Raw genomic sequence first — 24,145 nt, 5'->3', positions numbered from 1 at the left:
GCGGCGCCTCATTCGACTTCCAGCGGCCGGCGAGCTCGCGCACCCGCCCGGCACATCCGGGAGGCCGTGCGCACGAGCCAAGTGGCCGAAAATAGCCCCCGCCGAGCGGATCGGCTGTTTATAAGCACCGCGGAGGTGGTCGCGGCGCCTTGTTGGATTCTGTCCACAATTTAGGGAGCGCGTTATCTGTGCCTCACGGCAAAAGCCTTTGCCAATCACCTGTTATCCAATTTACTCACTGCGTGCTCGTTTGATTTCTTCAGATTTAGGAAAATGCAAAGACACTGAAGCAGAAATTAGACTTAGACAGATTGGTTGAGTTCAATCACAATTCTTGTTCAAAAAGCTCTGTTTTCAGGAAAGTACAATACAGCGCTGGGCCCTTCAAGAGCGGAAAGTCTCCATTCAGAAAAGGCAAAGTCCAAGGTTGTTAGATCAGTTTTATATTCAGTAGCACATTGTGGGCTGGGATTGATGTGCGATGAGTCTTCGGGGTGGGGCAAGTTCGAAGGAGAGTCTGCTTCCATGGGAGTGGTGCTGGTTATGGGCGACTCGGTGTGTTGGTGGGGGGCTGTTGGTGTGTGTGTGTGTGTGTGTGTGTTTGGAGGGGGCTGTTGTCTTCCATCCCGTCTCTCGGCCTTGGCGATCATCTTTGGCCGAGTTCTCGGGTGGCTCCTTCTGGCACCCACTGGTTTTATCTCCACGTGACCTTCCTGTGAACATTCTTCTCCAATCTTGGACATACACTGTCGTACCGCATTCAACCGTATCTTTTCTTTGTTAGACAAACTATTTCCCTCTGTGCAGAGCGTTCAGTAGTAATCAAAAACTGGCGTCTAGCATTAGTCAAAACATAAGATACAATCAAGTACTGAACGGTCAAGACGACTCTGGCCGTGTCCATGATTCAGAGAAAAAACATCAGGCATGCATTCCACAGTTCCTTAAGGGTCATTAAGCTATTTAGGCAATATATCAAAAGTCATTTGTTATTTCAAAGTCCTCAGAAATATATATATCAGATCATAAAGTTATAAAAACCTTTCTCATCACCACTTATCAAAAATGTCTAGTTATGTCTTCTTTATTGATTTGGTGTGTACGTATAATTATATGCTTCAAATGTTTCTTTTATTTATTTAATATGTGAATATACTTGTCTGCTTATGTACTTTATTCAATGAGGTTTGAGCATATCTGTTTTTGTAACGAGGCAGGACTTTTTGTATTTCGACCTCATTCCTTCACTCCCTCTGTTGACCTCAGTTTTACTGAGGTCACCAAAATCGTTGATGCCACCAGGGTCCCTCTGTTGGCACACCACGTCCCTCTGTGGAGCCGCCAATGAGTGAGAAAAATAAATATAGATAAAATTCATACCCAGACATTTGTAAAAGATGGAGAGTGGAAAGGCAATTGGCCTAGACGACATTCCAGTGACAGCATGGAACTATCAAGGAGAGATGGCAGGGGAGATTTTTAAAAAGCGAGAAGTTCCCCGGAAAGGTGTTGACTTCTATTCCTTATTTCAGACCACGGCGATGCGCAGAACTGTAGTAGCTACAGAGGTGTTGTTATGTTGATTAAGCAAAGCATGAAGTTATCGGAAAGAATGTTAGAAGCGAGGCTTGGAAATCTACTGGCCAAAATAATGGAGAGTGTGGCAGAGACAAAGATAGGACATGCAGATGGTTGGTGGTACAGAAAGATATATGGAAACGATCGCTCTGCAGTCGCGGCCCCTAACAGGAGCAGCCGAAAGAAGTGGAAGATAAGAAAGAAAATGTGCAAGAGAAATACATAAACAAATAACGAAATACATACATACATACATATATAGTACATACATATAGACAGACAGACATCAAACGATTGCCCATTCGGTCACTCAGCCCTTCAGTCAGTCACTCAATGAATCACTCAATCAATCAATAAACCAATCAATCAATCAATCAATCAATCAACCAATCAATCAATCAATCAATCAACCAATCAACCAATCAATCAATCAATCAATCAATCAATCAATCAATCACACAGGTGTTAACTAATTTGTAATTGTATTGCAAGCAATTTAAACTCTAATGGAATATGATGATGTCCATATCTGTTTTATCAAATTTTAATCCTACTTTACCTTTGTATAAGGCATAGGTGTCAAACTCAAGGCCTGGGGGCCAGATACAGCCCGCCACATGATTTTATGCAGCCCGCGAAGACAAATTGTGCTTTTTATTCACGTGTCATTACTCGAATTGCAAATTGTCTTCACTTTTAATAATATTTGATTTTTAAATATTAGACCAGTTTTTATTTGTCTGATTTGAAAGCAAGTTACTTGCCAGTTTGTTTTGTAGCTTTTACTCTATATAATATGAGGTGCTCACACATTTATTTGGGTATGACAGTCATACCGGTCCTCCGAAAGAAGCTATGACTACACTGCGGCCCGTGAACAAATGAGTTTGACCCCCCTGGTACAAGGGATAGCCTTCTCATTGATCAATCACATATCTTAAATCATGCTTTTCCTCCTTTGAAGCGACTATGTACTTCAAACCCAAACGGCACCATTTTATAGGGAAAAAACTTGTCGAATCTATTTGTTTCCGACATAATACTTCCGCAATCATCTTAAATTTGTTCAGTTTATCAATCCCTTCCATTGTTTATCCTGCAAATGAATCACGTGAATGATGTGTTATTCAAACTTTAACGTTCATAATCCACCTGTTCCCAATTTGTTTGGAGTCTGTATGTTATTGTTGTAATTTTTTACATTTAATACTCTCCCACCTATTTGATCCTATCTTGTGAAGGTCTACAGTTTATTATAAGCTATTTTGAAACTCTTCACACTTGTTACCAGGCTTTGGCTCCATCTCATGATGTTGTCTCCCATTCACTTCATTTCTGCCAAGCTGCTTCTTCTCCTCCGTCCAGCATGTTGAAGACTTAAAAACCATCAAATCTGAAAACACTTAAAATCTCACAATTCCCCCCTTTTTTTTTTTTCTACCTCCCCTTTTTGACACATTGTTAAAAAGTAAAAATAACAATGTCCATGGTGACATACCCATCGCCAGCTGGACTTCGGTGTACCTCCAGATGCCATCCTAGCCTGGAATCACCAATTCTCAGTCCCTGAAACTCGACTGGCAGCATCTCACATGGCTGTATGAACAAAAGCCACCACCCACCTGTAGCTGTGCATGCAGCTCTCCGTACAATAAACATCCATAATACCAAAAAAAATAAAATTCACAATGATAAAAATAATAATCCACACACGGGCGCATGTCAAACGCATGAAATAGAAAATTGGAGCCTGCCGAGCCTGTCATGAAACCGATCACATTTACAAACTCATTATAAAAAGTAAGGGGTTAGTTGTTAATGCATGTTCACAGACATGACACAAAATTCTCCAAGACTGCAGTTGACAACCTGCAAAGTAAACGCAAGTTTAACAAATAAAGCACAATCTGCTCCCTGGGTTGCTGTTAGAGGCTGCAATACAATTAGGTAAAACATCAAATCAAAGCAAGTCATCACAAATTCCGTCACATACATTTCGTCACACTGTCAGGTAAGTCCAGAGTTGTTGTCATACACTGTCTTGGCTCAGAGTCTTGACTGTCAATGCTGGTATAGTCACGTCTGGTCACAATCTTGAAATGGGCCTTCTCCATTGAAGTCTTTTGTTGTCAATGGTGCCCCAGAGTAATCCTAAACCCATATTTAGTCCAAAATTAGCCCTGATCAATCTTGCTTTTTCAAATCTGTAGTATCTCTATATTTTTCAGGTGAGAGGAATGTTATCCTCTGCTGTGATCACATCACCCCAACCTTGAATCATGTTAACCATTCACAATACACAAACCCCATCCCAAGTACAGACTTGACATTCATACAGCATTACAGACAAACTGTCATCCCACAACACACACATAAAACATACAATATTAAATTGTAAAAACAACCCTCCCTACGCAAAATTTTCTCCTCAATTAAAATTTCCCTTTTTTATTTTAAATCCAAAATTAATATCTAATTGTCTGGTCTCCTGTCCTCACATCGTTTGCCAATATGCATAATACTGGAACATGATTTAACTCCCCATTTAGTTTGCTCACATCTCACACTTAGACTATTTGACACTTTGTGTTGAGCTGTAACTTCAATATTTCCACCTTCCCATATTTCTTCCACTAAACAGTTCCATTTTGCTTTCAGTTTAAATTCATCCCTCCAAATAACTACCTCTGGCAAAGAACCAAACATTTTTAGAGCACTCCCTTTTACTGTTACCTTGTTCCTTCATTCATCTTCTCACAAGCATTACTGACCCTCCTAAGAAATAATGATACTGAAAATAATGTTTAAAAATATACACAGCTTCCTCCTGCCACTTACACTATAACCTTGGATTATCGTTCTCATTTTTTGTTGATGCCAATTCTTAGAATTAAAAAGAAATACTTACTCTTGATAATTGAGTCACGCTATATCACAAATTTTGAAAACCTTCTTCCATGTTCCCCCTTTGTACCTATCAAAACCAATTAGAAATATTTTTGCTGTCATGATCATCATTGTGGCCCTCACACTTATTGTTCTTGTATTTTAAATTGGCAATTTTTGTACATTTGGAGCCCTTTGAGACTTGCTTGTGGGCTATATAAATAAATTTGAATTGCCTTGACTTTATTATTATTCAACTTCTTCCGCATTCTTCTTCCTTTTATTTTATTTTTATCTTAACTACTTCCACATAATTCATCTGATTTATTCCATTACACTTTTAACCTCCTAGATTCAAATTCAAATTTCACATCCTCACTTCCAACATTGCGGTAAAATTTTGCAAAATTTCATTTTTTCCCTTCGAATTTCTTCTAGTTTTCCTTTTTTCTTTTTTTTTTTTTTTTTTTTTCCACTGACTCAACCCATTTCAATTTTTCAACGGTTCATCCTATTCCAAAACTTCTCACTTGTGGAAAATTTCAAATTTTCAACTTTAAAATTCACGCCCAATTTTACAAAATTCTTTCTATATTTTAATCAATTTTCTAGCCAATTCAACACGTTCCAAATTTAAACATAATCTTGTAGCTTTCCCCGAATTTGTATTCAGCCTCTTCGCTTTCACACGCAATTTCTACAGAAATGAATAATTGTAGTTATTATTGTTAATCACCTGTGGCCCTCGTAAGGACAAGCCGCACCAGTAATGGAAGGATGGATGGATTGTTAATCCTAACCCCAAGTGCCTATCATAAATTGCCATTTAAATCAATTGTCACAAGGGTCATGTCATTGTATTGGTTATTTAAAGCCCTACTGTATTACTATTTTGCTGACTATCCAGAATTCCAACTTTCTTATGGCCCCTCACCCCTTCAAGCTGAAATATGCATCCTATAAATCAGTCGCAGTGGATGTGTAATTAAATTCTGTTGTTTTGATAAAGGTCAATTAAGTTTAGCACTTCAGCCTTCTGTTGCCCGAATCCAAATTTTCACTGGTCCAATTATAAAATTTCATTATTTCAGTTAGATTAATTATGTCTTCGAAATGCTAAGTTACATATAAAAATTTATGATTCAAATGATTTAATTTCTATTGATCAATGTCCACTTTACAAAGTTTCTGATCACGCTGTCGTATAATTTGTCAGTGCATCTTCACTTTCCATATCTATGTATTTTGTTTTTTATCCCCGTTTCAGTGTCAATAAGCAGCCTTATTATTCCCTCTTTTATCAAAACTCCTCAGTTATGTCTGCCCCAGCACCCAAACACACTTCCATCCCTTTTGTCCCACACTCCACCAACTTTGTAATGCTTCAGCAGTCTTTAGCAATGTGTCCAGTTTGACTTCATGTGACTCGTGCAAGTCTTTAGCAGCCTCTCCTCTTAGATTCTCATGATGATGATTCAGGGCTGGACCGTCCGCCATTCTCAAATGCGTCCATCTTGTCTTTGTTCTTTCAGTCCATTTTCTTTTTGATCTGCAACTGTGTGTATTCCACCAACTATATGGTTCTTGTCCTGTGAAGAGCTGTGCTTGCCCCCTTCAAGCATGTTAATAGTTCCTGGTGTTCTCCCAAAGGTCAAAGGTGTCTCATGACCAGGGACAGTCCTCTGTTGATTTTGAGGCAGCCAGTAGAGTACAAGGATTCAGTTCAGGACTTGTGCCATGCGCTAGGGCAGAACACACTGGGACACAAATTTCACAAAACTATCTTCGTGTTATCAGTCTTCATGTGTAGTATTTGTTCCTTACACCCCAAATCTTCCTATTAACATTTTGTATCCTATCAGTTGCGCACACTCATCATCTTACTATCAAGCCGCCCTTATCAAATGCTTTTTTTTTTTTTTTTTTTGAGTAATCCATCCACCCTACCCATGAACACGGCTAAAATCCTTGTTCCAGTGTTTATCATCAAATAAAGTTCCGAAATCCTTTGTAATAAACTGTAATGTAATTTAACAATCTACCAACATGGTTGTATATGCGGTGAATGTTATTGTTCAATCTATAGGTCATACAGCGCCGGTGTTCCAAATATGACACTCCTCCTTGATTTAACATCTCATAAGTTATTATTGTCAGCAGCGCTAAAGGATAGCGCTTGGAAGTGAATGTCTTATCACCCAATTTAAAACACATGCCACATTTGAGCTAGTATTCATTCCTTTATTTATTTCCCATCCTCATGTTAGCTGGCATGTGTCAGAATTAAAATGGAATTTTGCTTTTAATTTTAAGTCTTTCAAAATTGCGATATCCTTACTGCACCGAGATAAACTTTTAAATATATCTTTAAAAACAAACAAAAACAATCTATGCTCCTGCACAGACTCTTAAAAGTGGCACCCAAATGCCAGATTACAAATCAAACCTCCTCCTTCATTCTCACATTTTTGATAAAACAGTCTACTTATCTAGACACTGTCATCACATACGAAATAATGGCCTGCAAATTAAATATAATGCTGTGGTCCCTCAAAACATGTGACTAGGATTTGGACAATTATTAACCCCCATCAATTGATCAATTATCTCCTCACTAAATTCCTAGCCTGTTAACCTATCTGCATAAAGAAGACATTTACAATGCAGGGGATAAGAGAATAACAAGGAACACCTTAACAATAAACACAAGGAAAACCTAACAATAAACAAAATAAACCCAAACCATAATCAAAACCAAATAAACTAGGCCCATGACCTATGTAGACCAACACAGTACTCCAAATATTTCCCCATTAAAATTTAAGCCTTTTTGTGTAGAGCACCATTGATTTCTAATCATTGACCTAATTTTATCCTTAATTTAATCCCAATCACGAATGCCCACTACTTAATACTTTACTTGGTGTTCTTTTGATAAAAAGTGCCCCCCTTGCAATGTCGTTTTTATTTGTTGTTTTTAACTCTAAGTGATTCAAATCTTTGACTTATCCTTACATGTGTCCTTGTATAGTCTTATGTCATAACCAATCAATAATTCCTCCTAAATTTAAAATCTGCAATCATAATTTAATTTTATCCAATTCTACAATGTATGTTCTCTCTTACTCTCACATTTTTATGAGGGCTGGGCACTCTCCTCGTTGGACGAGTTTCTGACCACAACCCTCAGATTATTCTATCATTTCTAATTTTTACATTTAACAATGCAAATCTGATAAACCATTGTCTAGCACACCGTTTCCGTGGACCAATTTAACGCAATTCCATCCTTTATAACGAACTGATACACAAAGACAAACATGCACATAAACAAACACACGGGCCCACAACATAGACATGACAATCTTCCCAGCTGATAACAAGGATGGGGTGGGAGGCAACTGAAGTGCGGAGAGCCTCGCCACCAATGTAACCCCCCACCTCTGTCCAAAATATGCATTTGTGCCCACCTGACCGTTTGGCCCAAATTTTAGAGCCGCACCCTTTTGAAAACAAAAATGGTTACAGTTTAACCCCAACACACAATGGGATATAACCTTCATGCTAATTAAATATACATTCTTTATAAAATTCTTGTTAAGCCATTTTTCTGACTCCAACTCTCATGCAAAATCAAAATAAAATCAACAATTTTATACAAATCAACTTATTGTTCTTCATGAACCACAAATCATCACTTCCATCCCATGAACAGCACCACAACTAATCACTCACTTCTTCAGCTGCGCCGCTGTCCCATCTGACAGCCAAGCCTGCTTTCCACACAATATCATCATAGACACACTTCAACAATTATGTAGCGACCTGGTTAACCCAGTTACCCTTCGCCCTAGACAACAATATAAGTCTCTAAGGTCGCACTATTGAGGTCGCCAGGCATCCGTCCTGCTATATCAGCGATGCCTTCACCATTTTTTTTTTTTTTTTTCACGAGTCCCCGACTCGTATTGGTGGCCTGGCCGATCCAATCGACCCCGACCTTAGGCAACAGTATAAGTTCCTAAGTGTCTACTATTGAGGCCACTCAGGTGCCCATATGCTAGTCACTGGCATCCCACAAGTTCCAGCGGTGTGAGCGCCCTTTGCTGATCAGACAAAGTCCTCACCACCTTTCTCTTAATTCACCACGACTCGGACATCCCAGATGTCCCTCGCCTTAGACAGCCCTATAATGTTCTAAGGTCACACTATTGGAGTCGCTCGGCATCCGTACTGCTATATCAGCGACGCCTTCACCTGTTTTTGTATTTTTAATTTTTTCCACAAATCACTTTTACCAAGTTCCACACAAACACACACTTCTATACAACCACCATTCCTGAACACAGAGCTGAAATTATTAATTTTTGTATTCCGCTTTCACTCCACAATATTGCTGAACTGGGAGAGAGAAAAAAAGTTTCCCCCTTACCTTTTGTGCCGATCGGACTGCAATATTGTTGAGCAAGAGCGGAGAACGAAGAATCCTTTGTGGAGCATGCACTTTCCCTTCTGAAGAAATCACGTCGGATGGTCACCATTTGTTGGATTTTGTCCACAATTTAGGGAGCGCGTTATCTGTGCCTCACGGCAAAAGCCTTTGCCAATCACCTGTTATCCAATTTACTCACTGCGTGCTCGTTTGATTTCTTCAGATTTAGGAAAATGCAAAGACACTGAAGCAGAAATTAGACTTAGACAGATTGGTTGAGTTCAATCACAATTCTTGTTCAAAAAGCTCTGTTTTCAGGAAAGTACAATACAGCGCTGGGCCCTTCAAGAGCGGAAAGTCTCCATTCAGAAAAGGCAAAGTCCAAGGTTGTTAGATCAGTTTTATATTCAGTAGCACATTGTGGGCTGGGATTGATGTGCGATGAGTCTTCGGGGTGGGGCAAGTTCGAAGGAGAGTCTGCTTCCATGGGAGTGGTGCTGGTTATGGGCGACTCGGTGTGTTGGTGGGGGGCTGTTGGTGTGTGTGTGTGTGTGTGTGTGTTTGGAGGGGGCTGTTGTCTTCCATCCCGTCTCTCGGCCTTGGCGATCATCTTTGGCCGAGTTCTCGGGTGGCTCCTTCTGGCACCCACTGGTTTTATCTCCACGTGACCTTCCTGTGAACATTCTTCTCCAATCTTGGACATACACTGTCGTACCGCATTCAACCGTATCTTTTCTTTGTTAGACAAACTATTTCCCTCTGTGCAGAGCGTTCAGTAGTAATCAAAAACTGGCGTCTAGCATTAGTCAAAACATAAGATACAATCAAGTACTGAACGGTCAAGACGACTCTGGCCGTGTCCATGATTCAGAGAAAAAACATCAGGCATGCATTCCACAGTTCCTTAAGGGTCATTAAGCTATTTAGGCAATATATCAAAAGTCATTTGTTATTTCAAAGTCCTCAGAAATATATATATCAGATCATAAAGTTATAAAAACCTTTCTCATCACCACTTATCAAAAATGTCTAGTTATGTCTTCTTTATTGATTTGGTGTGTACGTATAATTATATGCTTCAAATGTTTCTTTTATTTATTTAATATGTGAATATACTTGTCTGCTTATGTACTTTATTCAATGAGGTTTGAGCATATCTGTTTTTGTAACGAGGCAGGACTTTTTGTATTTCGACCTCATTCCTTCAGCCTCATTCGACTTCCAGCGGCCGGCGAGCTCGCGCACCTGCCCGGCACATCCGGGAGGCCGTGCGCACGAGCCAAGTGGCCGAAAATAGCCCCCGCCGAGCGGATCGGCTGTTTATAAGCACCGCGGAGGTGGTCGCGGCGCCTAATTCGACTTCCAGCGGCCGGCGAGCTCGTGCACCCGCCCGGCACATCCGGGAGGCCGTGCGCACGAGCCAAGTGGCCGAAAATAGCCCCCGCCGAGCGGATCGGCTGTTTATAAGCACCGCGGAGGTGGTCGCGGCGCCTAATTCGACTTCCAGCGGCCGGCGAGCTCGCGCACCCGCCCGGCACATCCGGGAGGCCGTGCGCACGAGCCAAGTGGCCGAAAATAGCCCCCGCCGAGCGGATCGGCTGTTTATAAGCACCGCGGAGGTGGTCGCGGCGCCTCATTCGACTTCCGGCGGGCGGCGAGCTCGCGCACCCGCCCGGCACATCCGGGAGGCCGTGCGCACGAGCCAAGTGGCCGAAAATAGCCCCCGCCGAGCGGATCGGCTGTTTATAAGCACCGCGGAGGTGGTCGCGGCGCCTCATTCGACTTCCAGCGGCCGGCGAGCTCGCGCACCCGCCCGGCACATCCGGGAGGCCGTGCGCACGAGCCAAGTGGCCGAAAATAGCCCCCGCTGAGCGGATCGGCTGTTTAAAAGCACCGCGGAGGTGGTCGCGGCGCCTCATTCGACTTCCAGCGGGCCGCGCACTCGCGCACGCCGCCCGGTTCAAATTTTCTAAGTGCAACGCACAATGAGATGCATGAGAAACGGCCTTGGTTACCATCACATTTGAAGCGATGAATACGAAGTTAAATTTTATGACTCGGTGTATAAGTCGAGGTCGATTTTTTTCGGTCGATTTTGGATCGAAAAAGGTCGACCAATACACCGGCAAATACGGTATATATACTTATTATAAATGTAGTATTTATTTATATAGATTTATTGTTTATTTATATATATAAAGGCAGATCCGCAAAAATATTTCTGACGCGTAGCCGGTCCGTGGCGCAAGAAAGGTTGGGGACCACTAGTCTAAAAGAATCTGGCCGTAACTGGAATAGGGTTCTACGCGAATGCCCAACGGAAAAGTGAAGTGCACAAAACCTGCATTTGGCTGTATCAAAATAAATTTCATGAAAAAGGTAAAAACACTACATGGAAGCGCAATATGTTGTGCTGGGTTCTTTTACAAGTAAAGACTGCTGCTTTGAGTTCACAGGGAGCCATGCTCTTTATTCACTGTACATAGAGGTTTTTAACTCGTGTTGTAGTTTCAGTGTCGGAGTTCAAACTAGGCTTGCAGTTTCCGAATGCCATTCGTGATGGGTGCTGTAAAAAGTTCTTGGCTTAAACGATTGAAGTGCACATAAGAAAAAAAAAAAAAAAAGAGCTTGAAGTGCACATAAGAAAAAGAAAAAGCTTACAGCACCTGGTATTCCCAGGCATTCTCCCATCCAAGTACTAACCAGGCCCGACCCTGCTTAGCTTCCGAGATCAGACGAGATCAGGCGTTCTCAGGGTAGTATGGCCGTAAGCCGTGAGGTGACCCAACATTTTGCATTTTATAGACACAATCGCCCCTGAAACTAGCGAGCAAGCCAATGAAGCCTTCAAAACTGCTTCGGCACATGGAGACCAAGCATCCTGCATTAAAAGACAAACCTTAACCACTTCGGGTTGCATTGTCTCCGATTACGCCTGGATGGGACCGGCTCGTTTCTGAGAAACAAGCTCGGTGCTCCCAATAATTCAACGTAATGGTGACTTTTATTTTTATGTGGTTTATATTTGTTTTTATGCCAGTCGTATCATTTTATTTAATCGTATTTACCGTATTTGCCGGTGTACAGGTCGACTCGGTGTATAAGTCGACCCCCTAAAATTCGAAGGAAATTTACGATTTTATGATATATCCTTTGTATAAGTCGAGCTCAATTGTTGCATTATATTAAACTTCAAAATTCAATATGCGAAATTTATTGACGAAATGTGTTCAAATTCCGGGAGGCCGTGCGCATGCGGCTGTTTATAAGCACCGCGGAGGAGATCGCGGCCGGCGAGCTCGCGCACGCCGCCCGGCACCAACGGGAGGCCGGAAATAGCTCCAAGCCGAGCGGATCGGCACTTTATAAGCACCGCGGAGGAGATCGCGGCGCCTCATTGGACTTCCAGCGGCCGGCGAGCTCGCGCACCCGCCCGGCACATCCGGGAGGCCGTGCGCACGAGCCAAGTGGCCGAAAATAGCCCCCGCCGAGCGGATCGGCTGTTTATAAGCACCGCGGAGGTGGTCGCGGCGCCTCATTCGACTTCCAGCGGCCGGCGAGCTCGCGCACCCGCCCGGCACATCCGGGAGGCCGTGCGCACGAGCCAAGTGGCCGAAAATAGCCCCCGCCGAGCGGATCGGCTGTTTATAAGCACCGCGGAGGTGGTCGCGGCGCCTCATTCGACTTCCAGCGGGCCGCGCACTCGCGTACGCCGCCCGGTTCAAATTTTCTAAGTGCAACGCACAATGAGATGCATGAGAAACGGCCTTGGTTACCATCACATTTGAAGCGATGAATACGAAGTTAAATTTTATGACTCGGTGTATAAGTCGAGGTCAATTTTTTTCGGTCGATTTTGGATCGAAAAAGGTCGACCAATACACCGGCAAATACGGTATATATATTTATTATAAATGTAGTATTTATTTATATAGATTTATTGTTTATTTATATATATAAAGGCAGGTCCGCAAAAATATTTCTGACGCGTAGCCGGTCCGTGGCGCAAGAAAGGTTGGGGACCACTAGTCTAAAAGAATCTGGCCGTAACTGGAATAGGGTTCTACGCGAATGCCCAACGGAAAAGTGAAGTGCACAAAACCTGCATTTGGCTGTATCAAAATAAATGTCATGAAAAAGGTAAAAACACTACATGGAAGCGCAATGTGTTGTGCTGGGTTCTTTTACAAGTAAAGACTGCTGCTTTGAGTTCACAGGGAGCCATGCTCTTTATTCACTGTACATAGAGGTTTTGAACTCGTGTTGTAGTTTCAGTGTCGGAGTTCAAACTAGGCTTGCAGTTTCCGAATGCCATTCGTGATGGGTGTTGTAAAAAGGTCTTGGCTTAAACGATTGAAGTGCACATAAGAAAAAAAAAAAAAAAAAAAAGAGCTTGAAGTGCACATAAGAAAAAGAAAAAGCTTACAGCACCTGGTATTCCCAGGAAGTCTCCCATCCAAGTACTAACCAGGCCCGACCCTGCTTAGCTTCCGAGATAAGACGAGATCAGGCGTTCTCAGGGTAGTATGGCCGTAAGCCGTGAGGTGACCCAACATTTTGCATTTTATAGACACAATCGCCCCTGAAACTAGCAAGCAAGCCAATGAAGCCTTCAAAACTGCTTCGGCACATGGAGACCAAGCATCCTGCATTAAAAGACAAACCTTAACCACTTCGGGTTTCATTGTCTCCGATTACGCCTGGATGGGACCGGCTCGTTTCTGAGAAACAAGCTCGGTGCTCCCAATAATTCAACGTAATGGTGACTTTTATTTTTATGTGGTTTATATTTGTTTTTATTCCAGTCGTATCATTTTATTTAATCCTATTTATATATATTTATTATAAATGTAGTATTTATTTATATAGATTTATTGTTTATTTATATATATAAAGTCAGGTCCGCAAAAATATTTCTGACGCGTCGCCGGTCCGTGGCGCAAGAAAGTTTGGGGACCACTAGTCTAAAAGAATCTGGCCGTAACTGGAATAGGGTTATACGCGAATGCCCAACGGAAAAGTGAAGTGCACAAAACCTGCATTTGGCTGTATCAAAATAAATGTCATGAAAAAGGTAAAAACACTACATGGAAGCGCAATGTGTTGTCCTGGGTTCTTTTACAAGTAAAGACTGCTGCTTTGAGTTCACAGGGAGCCATGCTCTTTATTCACTGTACATAGTCTGTCCTCTAGCGGTAAAAACGTGAACTGCAATGCTATGGCTGTCGCCACACAATGTAGGTTTTAAACTCGTGTTGTAGTTTCAGTGTCGGAGTTCAAACTAGGCTTGCAGTTTCCGAATGCCATTCGTGATGGGTGCTGTAAAAAGTTCTTGGCTTAAACGATTGAAGTGCACATAAGAAAAAAAAAAAAAAAAAAAGCTTACGGTAACTGGTATTCCCAGGCGGTCTCCCATCCAAGTACTAACCAGGCCCGACCCTGCTTAGCCTCCGAGGTCGGACGAGACCGGGCGCTCTCAGGGTAGTATTGCCGTAAGCCGTGAGACCGCTCAGAATTTTTCATTTTATAGACACAATCGCCCCTGAAACTATGCCAAGCAGCGGCTTGACTTGATGGCTGTGGTAAAAGTTTCCTTTCACAATTGACGTGGGAAAAAAAAAAAAAAAAAAGGCTTTCAGCACCTGGTATTCCCGGACGGTCACCCTTCCCTTTTGTTTTTTTTTTTGTTTTTTTTACAACCAGGGCCGAAACAGGCTTTCTTCCAAGGCTTTTGGTGTTTTCTGGAAACATGGCTATCATGAAAAGTTATTGACAGCTTTTTATGCGGTAGCACGAATTTGCCGTTGCGACCTGCATTTTGCTGAATCAAAATAAATGCCTTGAAAAGTTTAAAAACACTTCATGGAAGTGTTGTGTTGGGTTCTTTTACAAGTCAAGCCTGCTGCTTTGAGTTCACAGGGAGCCATGCTCACTGTACATAGTCTGCTCTCTAGCGGTAAAAACGTGAACTGCAATGCTATGGCTGTCGCCACACAATGTAGGTTTTAAACTCGTGTTGTAGTTTCAGTGTCGGAGTTCAAACTAGGCTTGCAGTTTCCGAATGCCATTCGTGATGGGTGCTGTAAAAAGTTCTTGGCTTAAACGATTGAAGTGCACATAAGAAAAAAAAAAAAAAAAAAAAAAAGCTTACGGTAACTGGTATTCCCAGGCGGTCTCCCATCCAAGTACTAACCAGGCCCGACCCTGCTTAGCCTCCGAGATCGGACGAGAGCGGGCGCTCTCAGGGTAGTATTGCCGTAAGCCGTGAGACCGCTCAGAATTTTTCATTTTATAGACACAATCGCCCCTGAAACCATGCCAAGCAGCGGCGGGACTTGATGGCTGTGGTAAAAGTTTCCTTTCACAATTGACGTGGGAAGAAAAAAAAAAAAAAGGCTTTCAGCAAATGGTATTCCCGGACGGTCACCCTTCCCTTTTGTTTTTTTTTGTTTTTTTTACAACCAGGGCCGAAACAGGCTTTCTTCCAAGGCTTTTGGTGTTTTCTGGAAACATGGCTATCATGAAAAGTTATTGACAGCTTTTTATGCGGTAGCACGAATTTGCCGTTGCGACCTGCATTTTGCTGAATCAAAATAAATGCCTTGAAAAGTTTAAAATCACTTCATGGAAGTGTTGTGTTGGGTTCTTTTACAAGTCAAGCCTGCTGCTTTGAGTTCACAGGGAGCCATGCTCACTGTACATAGTCTGCTCTCTAGCGGTAAAAAAATTAACTACAATGCTGTGGATGTCACCACATAATATAGCTTTCAAACTCGTGTTATAGTTTCAATGTCGGAGTTTAAATTAGGCTTGCTGTTTCCGGATGCCATTCGTGATGGGTGTTGTAAAAAATAGCTTCTTAAACGATTGAAGTGCACATAAGAAAAAGAAAAAGCTTACAGCACCTGGTATTCCCAGGCGGTCTCCCATCCAAGTACTAACCAGGCCCGACCCTGCTTAGCTTCTGAGATCGGACGAGATCGGGCGTTCTCAGGGTAGTATGGCCGTAAGCCGTGAGGTGACCCAACATTTTGCATTTTATAGACACAATCGCCCCTCAAACTAGCGAGCGAGCCAATGAAGCCTTCAAAACTGCTTCGGCACATGGAGACCAAGCATCCTGCATTAAAAGACAAACCTTAACCACTTCGGGTTTCATTGTCTCCGATTACGTCTGGATGGGACCGGCTCGTTTCTGAGAAACAAGCTCGGTGCTCCCAATAATTCAACGTAATGGTGACTTTTATTTTTATGTGGTTTACATTTGTTTTTATGCCAGTCGTATCATTTTATTTAATCGTATTTACCGTATTTGCCGGTGTACAGGTCGACTCGGTGTATAAGTCGACCATCTAAAATTCGACGGAAATTTACGATTTTATGATATATCCTTTGTATAAGTCGAGCTCAATTGTTGCATTATATTAAACTTCAAAATTCAATATGCGAAATTTATTGACGAAATGTGTTCAAATTCTGGGAGGCCGTGCGCATGCTGCTGTTTATAAGCACCGCGGAGGAGATCGCGGCCGGCGAGCTCGCGCACGCCGCCCGGCACCAACGGGAGGCCGGAAATAGCTCCAAGCCGAGCGGATCGGCACTTTATAAGCACCGCGGAGGTGGTCGCGGCGCCTCATTCGACTTCCAGCGGCCGGCGAGCTCGCGCACCCGCCCGGCACATCCGGGAGGCCGTGCGCACGAGCCAAGTGGCCGAAAATAGCCCCCGCCGAGCGGATCGGCTGTTTATAAGCACCGCGGAGGTGGTCGCGGCGCCTCATTCGACTTCCAGCGGCCGGCGAGCTCGCGCACCCGCCCGGCACATCCGGGAGGCCGTGCGCACGAGCCAAGTGGCCGAAAATAGCCCCCGCCGAGCGGATCGGCTGTTTATAAGCACCGCGGAGGTGGTCGCGGCGCCTCATTCGACTTCCAGCGGCCGGCGAGCTCGCGCACCTGCCCGGCACATCCGGGAGGCCGTGCGCACGAGCCAAGTGGCCGAAAATAGCCCCCGCCGAACGGATCGGCTGTTTATAAGCACCGCGGAGGTGGTCGCGGCGCCTAATTCGACTTCCAGCGGCCGGCGAGCTCGTGCACCCGCCCGGCACATCCGGGAGGCCGTGCGCACGAGCCAAGTGGCCGAAAATAGCCCCCGCCGAGCGGATCGGCTGTTTATAAGCACCGCGGAGGTGGTCGCGGCGCCTAATTCGACTTCCAGCGGCCGGCGAGCTCGTGCACCCGCCCGGCACATCCGGGAGGCCGTGCGCACGAGCCAAGTGGCCGAAAATAGCCCCCGCCGAGCGGATCGGCTGTTTATAAGCACCGCGGAGGTGGTCGCGGCGCCTCATTCGACTTCCAGCGGCCGGCGAGCTCGCGCACCCGCCCGGCACATCCGGGAGGCCGTGCGCACGAGCCAAGTGGCCGAAAATAGCCCCCGCCGAGCGGATCGGCTGTTTATAAGCACCGCGGAGGTGGTCGCGGCGCCTCATTCGACTTCCAGCGGCCGGCGAGCTCGCGCACCCGCCCGGCACATCCGGGAGGCCGTGCGCACGAGCCAAGTGGCCGAAAATAGCCCCGCCGAGCGGATCGGCTGTTTATAAGCACCGCGGAGGTGGTCGCGGCGCCTCATTCGACTTCCAGCGGCCGGCGAGCTCGCGCACCTGCCCGGCACATCCGGGACGCCGTGCGCACGAGCCAAGTGGCCGAAAATAGCCCCCGCCGAGCGGATCGGCTGTTTATAAGCACCGCGGAGGTGGTCGCGGCGCCTCATTCGACTTCCAGCGGCCGGCGAGCTCGCGCACCCGCCCGGCACATCCGGGAGGCCGTGCGCACGAGCCAAGCGGCCGAAAATAGCCCCCGCCGAGCGGATCGGCTGTTTATAAGCACCGCAGAGGTGGTCGCGGCGCCTCATTCGACTTCCGGCGGGCGGCGAGCTCGCGCACCCGCCCGGCACATCCGGGAGGCCGTGCGCACGAGCCAAGTGGCCGAAAATAGCCCCCGCCGAACGGATCGGCTGTTTATAAGCACCGCGGAGGTGGTCGCGGCGCCTCATTCGACTTCCAGCGGCCGGCGAGCTCGCGCACCCGCCCGGCACATCCGGGAGGCCGTGCGCACGAGCCAAGCGGCCGAAAATAGCCCCCGCCGAGCGGATCGGCTGTTTATAAGCACCGCAGAGGTGGTCGCGGCGCCTCATTCGACTTCCGGCGGGCGGCGAGCTCGCGCACCCGCCCGGCACATCCGGGAGGCCGTGCGCACGAGCCAAGTGGCCGAAAATAGCCCCCGCCGAACGGATCGGCTGTTTATAAGCACCGCGGAGGTGGTCGCGGCGCCTCATTCGACTTCCAGCGGCCGGCGAGCTCGCGCACCCGCCCGGCACATCCGGGAGGCCGTGCGCACGAGCCAAGTGGCCGAAAATAGCCCCCGCCGAGCGGATCGGCTGTTTATAAGCACCGCGGAGGTGGTCGCGGCGCCTCATTCGACTTCCAGCGGCCGGCGAGCTCGCGCACCCGCCCGGCACATCCGGGAGGCCGTGCGCACGAGCCAAGTGGCCGAAAACAGCCCCCGCCGAGCGGATCGGCTGTTTATAAGCACCGCGGAGGTGGTCGCGGCGCCTCATTCGACTTCCAGCGGCCGGCGAGCTCGCGCACCCGCCCGGCACATCCGGGAGGCCGTGCGCACGAGCCAAGTGGCCGAAAATAGCCCCCGCTGAGCGGATCGGCTGTTTAAAAGCACCGCGGAGGTGGTCGCGGCGCCTCATTCGACTTCCAGCGGGCCGCGCACTCGCGCACGCCGCCCGGTTCAAATTTTCTAAGTGCAACGCACAATGAGATGCATGAGAAACGGCCTTGGTTACCATCACATTTGAAGCGATGAATACGAAGTTAAATTTTATGACTCGGTGTATAAGTCGAGGTCGATTTTTTTCGGTCGATTTTGGATCGAAAAAGGTCGACCAATACACCGGCAAATACGGTATATATACTTATTATAAATGTAGTATTTATTTATATAGATTTATTGTTTATTTATATATATAAAGGCAGATCCGCAAAAATATTTCTGACGCGTAGCCGGTCCGTGGCGCAAGAAAGGTTGGGGACCACTAGTCTAAAAGAATCTGGCCGTAACTGGAATAGGGTTCTACGCGAATGCCCAACGGAAAAGTGAAGTGCACAAAACCTGCATTTGGCTGTATCAAAATAAATTTCATGAAAAAGGTAAAAACACTACATGGAAGCGCAATATGTTGTGCTGGGTTCTTTTACAAGTAAAGACTGCTGCTTTGAGTTCACAGGGAGCCATGCTCTTTATTCACTGTACAACATAGAGGTTTTTAACTCGTGTTGTAGTTTCAGTGTCGGAGTTCAAACTAGGCTTGCAGTTTCCGAATGCCATTCGTGATGGGTGCTGTAAAAAGTTCTTGGCTTAAACGATTGAAGTGCACATAAGAAAAAAAAAAAAAAAGAGCTTGAAGTGCACATAAGAAAAAGAAAAAGCTTACAGCACCTGGTATTCCCAGGCAGTCTCCCATCCAAGTACTAACCAGGCCCGACCCTGCTTAGCTTCCGAGATCAGACGAGATCAGGCGTTCTCAGGGTAGTATGGCCGTAAGCCGTGAGGTGACCCAACATTTTGCATTTTATAGACACAATCGCCCCTGAAACTAGCGAGCAAGCCAATGAAGCCTTCAAAACTGCTTCGGCACATGGAGACCAAGCATCCTGCATTAAAAGACAAACCTTAACCACTTCGGGTTTCATTGTCTCCGATTACGCCTGGATGGGACCGGCTCGTTTCTGAGAAACAAGCTCGGTGCTCCCAATAATTCAACGTAATGGTGACTTTTATTTTTATGTGGTTTATATTTGTTTTTATTCCAGTCGTATCATTTTATTTAATCCTATTTATATATATTTATTATAAATGTAGTATTTATTTATATAGATTTATTGTTTATTTATATATATAAAGTCAGGTCCGCAAAAATATTTCTGACGCGTCGCCGGTACGTGGCGCAAGAAAGTTTGGGGACCACTAGTCTAAAAGAATCTGGCCGTAACTGGAATAGGGTTATACGCGAATGCCCAACGGAAAAGTGAAGTGCACAAAACCTGCATTTGGCTGTATCAAAATAAATGTCATGAAAAAGGTAAAAACACTACATGGAAGCGCAATGTGTTGTCCTGGGTTCTTTTACAAGTAAAGACTGCTGCTTTGAGTTCACAGGGAGCCATGCTCTTTATTCACTGTACATAGTCTGTCCTCTAGCGGTAAAAACGTGAACTGCAATGCTATGGCTGTCGCCACACAATGTAGGTTTTAAACTCGTGTTGTAGTTTCAGTGTCGGAGTTCAAACTAGGCTTGCAGTTTCCGAATGCCATTCGTGATGGGTGCTGTAAAAAGTTCTTGGCTTAAACGATTGAAGTGCACATAAGAAAAAAATAAAATAAAAAAAGCTTACGGTAACTGGTATTCCCAGGCAGTCTCCCATCCAAGTACTAACCAGGCCCGACCCTGCTTAGCCTCCGAGGTCGGACGAGACCGGGCGCTCTCAGGGTAGTATTGCCGTAAGCCGTGAGACCGCTCAGAATTTTTCATTTTATAGACACAATCGCCCCTGAAACTGCCAAGCAGCGGCTTGACTTGATGGCTGTGGTAAAAGTTTCCTTTCACAATTGACGTGGGAAAAAAAAAAAAAAAAAGGCTTTCAGCACCTGGTATTCCCGGACGGTCACCCTTCCCTTTTGTTTTTTTTTTTGTTTTTTTTACAACCAGGGCCGAAACAGGCTTTCTTCCAAGGCTTTTGGTGTTTTCTGGAAACATGGCTATCATGAAAAGTTATTGACAGCTTTTTATGCGGTAGCACGAATTTGCCGTTGCGACCTGCATTTTGCTGAATCAAAATAAATGCCTTGAAAAGTTTAAAAACACTTCATGGAAGTGTTGTGTTGGGTTCTTTTACAAGTCAAGCCTGCTGCTTTGAGTTCACAGGGAGCCATGCTCACTGTACATAGTCTGCTCTCTAGCGGTAAAAACGTGAACTGCAATGCTATGGCTGTCGCCACACAATGTAGGTTTTAAACTCGTGTTGTAGTTTCAGTGTCGGAGTTCAAACTAGGCTTGCAGTTTCCGAATGCCATTCGTGATGGGTGCTGTAAAAAGTTCTTGGCTTAAACGATTGAAGTGCACATAAGAAAAAAAAAAAAAAAAAAAAAAAGCTTACGGTAACTGGTATTCCCAGGCGGTCTCCCATCCAAGTACTAACCAGGCCCGACCCTGCTTAGCCTCCGAGATCGGACGAGAGCGGGCGCTCTCAGGGTAGTATTGCCGTAAGCCGTGAGACCGTTCAGAATTTTTCATTTTATAGACACAATCGCCCCTGAAACCATGCCAAGCAGCGGCGGGACTTGATGGCTGTGGTAAAAGTTTCCTTTCACAATTGACGTGGGAAGAAAAAAAAAAAAAAAGGCTTTCAGCACCTGGTATTCCCGGACGGTCACCCTTCCCTTTTGTTTTTTTTTGTTTTTTTTACAACCAGGGCCGAAACAGGCTTTCTTCCAAGGCTTTTGGTGTTTTCTGGAAACATGGCTATCATGAAAAGTTATTGACAGCTTTTTATGCGGTAGCACGAATTTGCCGTTGCGACCTGCATTTTGCTGAATCAAAATAAATGCCTTGAAAAGTTTAAAATCACTTCATGGAAGTGTTGTGTTGGGTTCTTTTACAAGTCAAGCCTGCTGCTTTGAGTTCACAGGGAGCCATGCTCACTGTACATAGTCTGCTCTCTAGCGGTAAAAAAATTAACTACAATGCTGTGGATGTCACCACATAATATAGCTTTCAAACTCGTGTTATAGTTTCAATGTCGGAGTTTAAATTAGGCTTGCTGTTTCCGGATGCCATTCGTGATGGGTGTTGTAAAAAATAGCTTCTTAAACGATTGAAGTGCACATAAGAAAAAGAAAAAGCTTACAGCACCTGGTATTCCCAGGCGGTCTCCCATCCAAGTACTAACCAGGCCCGACCCTGCTTAGCTTCCGAGATCGGACGAGATCGGGCGTTCTCAGGGTAGTATGGCCATAGGTGACCCAACATTTTGCATTTTATAGACACAATCGCCCCTCAAACTAGCGAGCGAGCCAATGAAGCCTTCAAAACTGCTTCGGCACATGGAGACCAAGCATCCTGCATTAAAAGACAAACCTTAACCACTTCGGGTTTCATTGTCTCCGATTACGCCTGGATGGGACCGGCTCGTTTCTGAGAAACAAGCTCGGTGCTCCCAATAATTCAACGTAATGGTGACTTTTATTTTTATGTGGTTTATATTTGTTTTTATGCCAGTCGTATCATTTTATTTAATCCTATTTATATATATTTATTATAAATGTAGTATTTATTTATATAGATTTATTGTTTATTTATATATATATAAAGGCAGGTCCGCAAAAATATTTCTGACGCGTAGCCGGTCCGTGGCGCAAGAAAGTTTGGGGACCACTAGTCTAAAAGAATCTGGCCGTAACTGGAATAGGGTTCTACGCGAATGCCCAACGGAAAAGTGAAGTGCACAAAACCTGCATTTGGCTGTATCAAAATAAATGTCATGAAAAAGGTAAAAACACTACATGGAAGCGCAATGTGTTGTGCTGGGTTCTTTTACAAGTAAAGACTGCTGCTTTGAGTTCACAGGGAGCCATGCTCTTTATTCACTGTACATAGTCTGTCCTCTAGCGGTAAAAACGTGAACTGCAATGCTATGGCTGTCGCCACACAATGTAGGTTTTAAACTCGTGTTGTAGTTTCAGTGTCGGAGTTCAAACTAGGCTTGCAGTTTCCGAATGCCATTCGTGATGGGTGCTGTAAAAAGTTCTTGGCTTAAACGATTGAAGTGCACATAAGAAAAAGAAAAAAAAAAAAAAAAAAGCTTACGGTAACTGGCATTCCCAGGCGGTCTCCCATCCAAGTACTAACCAGGCCCGACCCTGCTTAGCCTCCGAGATCGGACGAGAGCGGGCGCTCTCAGGGTAGTATTGCCGTAAGCCGTGAGACCGCTCAGAATTTTTCATTTTATAGACACAATCGCCCCTGAAACCATGCCAAGCAGCGGCGGGACTTGATGGCTGTGGTAAAAGTTTCCTTTCACAATTGACGTGGGAAAAAAAAAAAAAAAAAGGCTTTCAGCACCTGGTATTCCCGGACGGTCACCCTTCCCTTTTGTTTTTTTTTTGTTTTTTTTACAACCAGGGCCGAAACAGGCTTTCTTCCAAGGCTTTTGGTGTTTTCTGGAAACATGGCTATCATGAAAAGTTATTGACAGCTTTTTATGCGGTAGCACGAATTTGCCGTTGCGACCTGCATTTTGCTGAATCAAAATAAATGCCTTGAAAAGTTTAAAATCACTTCATGGAAGTGTTGTGTTGGGTTCTTTTACAAGTCAAGCCTGCTGCTTTGAGTTCACAGGGAGCCATGCTCACTGTACATAGTCTGCTCTCTAGCGGTAAAAAAATTAACTACAATGCTGTGGATGTCACCACATAATATAGCTTTCAAACTCGTGTTATAGTTTCAATGTCGGAGTTTAAATTAGGCTTGCTGTTTCCGGATGCCATTCGTGATGGGTGTTGTAAAAAATAGCTTCTTAAACGATTGAAGTGCACATAAGAAAAAGAAAAAGCTTACAGCACCTGGTATTCCCAGGCGGTCTCCCATCCAAGTACTAACCAGGCCCGACCCTGCTTAGCTTCCGAGATCGGACGAGATCGGGCGTTCTCAGGGTAGTATGGCCGTAAGCCGTGAGGTGACCCAACATTTTGCATTTTATAGACACAATCGCCCCTCAAACTAGCGAGCGAGCCAATGAAGCCTTCAAAACTGCTTCGGCACATGGAGACCAAGCATCCTGCATTAAAAGACAAACCTTAACCACTTCGGGTTTCATTGTCTCCGATTACGCCTGGATGGGACCGGCTCGTTTCTGAGAAACAAGCTCGGTGCTCCCAATAATTCAACGTAATGGTGACTTTTATTTTTATGTGGTTTACATTTGTTTTTATGCCAGTCGTATCATTTTATTTAATCGTATTTACCGTATTTGCCGGTGTACAGGTCGACTCGGTGTATAAGTCGACCACCTAAAATTCGACGGAAATTTACGATTTTATGATATATCCTTTGTATAAGTCGAGCTCAATTGTTGCATTATATTAAACTTCAAAATTCAATATGCGAAATTTATTGACGAAATGTGTTCA

At 44.8% G+C, this 24,145-nt stretch overlaps 6 non-coding genes and 5 pseudogenes across 6 annotated transcripts; all 11 read right to left on the bottom strand.

Moving 5' to 3' along the window:
- Positions 1-11,550: 11,550 nt before the first annotated feature.
- Positions 11,551-11,669, bottom strand: LOC125980270 (5S ribosomal RNA). The gene has a single exon (XR_007485584.1). It is a non-coding gene; the product is annotated as a 5S ribosomal RNA (ribosomal RNA).
- A 1,646-nt stretch (positions 11,670-13,315) lies between these two features.
- LOC125980271 (5S ribosomal RNA) lies at positions 13,316-13,434 on the bottom strand. The gene has a single exon (XR_007485585.1). It is a non-coding gene; the product is annotated as a 5S ribosomal RNA (ribosomal RNA).
- An 841-nt stretch (positions 13,435-14,275) lies between these two features.
- LOC125980283 (5S ribosomal RNA) lies at positions 14,276-14,394 on the bottom strand (annotated as a pseudogene).
- Positions 14,395-15,040: 646 nt separating this feature from the next.
- On the bottom strand, positions 15,041-15,159 carry LOC125980293 (5S ribosomal RNA; annotated as a pseudogene).
- A 630-nt stretch (positions 15,160-15,789) lies between these two features.
- Positions 15,790-15,908, bottom strand: LOC125980255 (5S ribosomal RNA). Its single transcript, XR_007485569.1, has one exon. It is a non-coding gene; the product is annotated as a 5S ribosomal RNA (ribosomal RNA).
- Positions 15,909-19,384: 3,476 nt separating this feature from the next.
- LOC125980262 (5S ribosomal RNA) lies at positions 19,385-19,503 on the bottom strand. The gene has a single exon (XR_007485576.1). It is a non-coding gene; the product is annotated as a 5S ribosomal RNA (ribosomal RNA).
- Positions 19,504-20,345: 842 nt separating this feature from the next.
- Positions 20,346-20,464, bottom strand: LOC125980299 (5S ribosomal RNA; annotated as a pseudogene).
- A 643-nt stretch (positions 20,465-21,107) lies between these two features.
- On the bottom strand, positions 21,108-21,226 carry LOC125980292 (5S ribosomal RNA; annotated as a pseudogene).
- A 631-nt stretch (positions 21,227-21,857) lies between these two features.
- Positions 21,858-21,976, bottom strand: LOC125980268 (5S ribosomal RNA). The gene has a single exon (XR_007485582.1). It is a non-coding gene; the product is annotated as a 5S ribosomal RNA (ribosomal RNA).
- An 840-nt stretch (positions 21,977-22,816) lies between these two features.
- Positions 22,817-22,935, bottom strand: LOC125980300 (5S ribosomal RNA; annotated as a pseudogene).
- Positions 22,936-23,566: 631 nt separating this feature from the next.
- LOC125980243 (5S ribosomal RNA) lies at positions 23,567-23,685 on the bottom strand. The gene has a single exon (XR_007485558.1). It is a non-coding gene; the product is annotated as a 5S ribosomal RNA (ribosomal RNA).
- Between the last annotated feature and the right edge of the window lie 460 nt (positions 23,686-24,145).

This window comes from Syngnathus scovelli, chromosome 13 (assembly GCF_024217435.2).
Source record: "Syngnathus scovelli strain Florida chromosome 13, RoL_Ssco_1.2, whole genome shotgun sequence".
Lineage (NCBI taxonomy): Eukaryota > Metazoa > Chordata > Actinopteri > Syngnathiformes > Syngnathidae > Syngnathus > Syngnathus scovelli.
Note: the sequence above shows the minus strand (reverse complement) of the source record. Positions and strands in the feature narration are given on the sequence as shown.